The following is a 546-nucleotide window of genomic DNA, read 5'->3' on the forward strand; positions in this document are numbered from 1 at the left end:
TTTTCACCGTCCTGTAACTCGGCACCTGAGAGGTGTAGACCGTGTTTGAAAAAGCATTACGCTTGCGCTCCCAGCATAGAGCATGAATCAGAGCACGATTCGCGTCTAACACAAACTCACTGTTTTCACCGTCCTGTAATTCGGCACCTGAGAGGTGTAGACCGTGTTTGAAAAAGCAATAAGCTTGCGCTCCCAGCCTAGAGCATGAATCGCGTCTAACACAAACTCACTGTTTTCACCGTCCTGTTACTCGGCACCTGAGAGGTGTAGACCGTGTTTGAAAATGCAATAAGCTTGAGCTCCCCGCCTAGAGCATGAATCAGAGCACGATTCGCGTCTAACACAAACTCACTGTTTTCACCGTCCTGTAACTCGGCACCTGAGAGGTGTAGACCGTGTTTGAAAAAGCATTACGCTTGCGCTCCCAGCCTAGAGCATAAATCCCAGCACGATTCGCGTCTAACACAAACTCACTGTTTTCACCGTTCTGTAACTCGGCACCTGAGAGGTGTAGACCGTGTTTGAAAAAGCATTACGCTTGCGCTC

Source organism: Eleutherodactylus coqui, unplaced genomic scaffold (genome assembly GCF_035609145.1).
Source record: "Eleutherodactylus coqui strain aEleCoq1 unplaced genomic scaffold, aEleCoq1.hap1 HAP1_SCAFFOLD_42, whole genome shotgun sequence".
Lineage (NCBI taxonomy): Eukaryota > Metazoa > Chordata > Amphibia > Anura > Eleutherodactylidae > Eleutherodactylus > Eleutherodactylus coqui.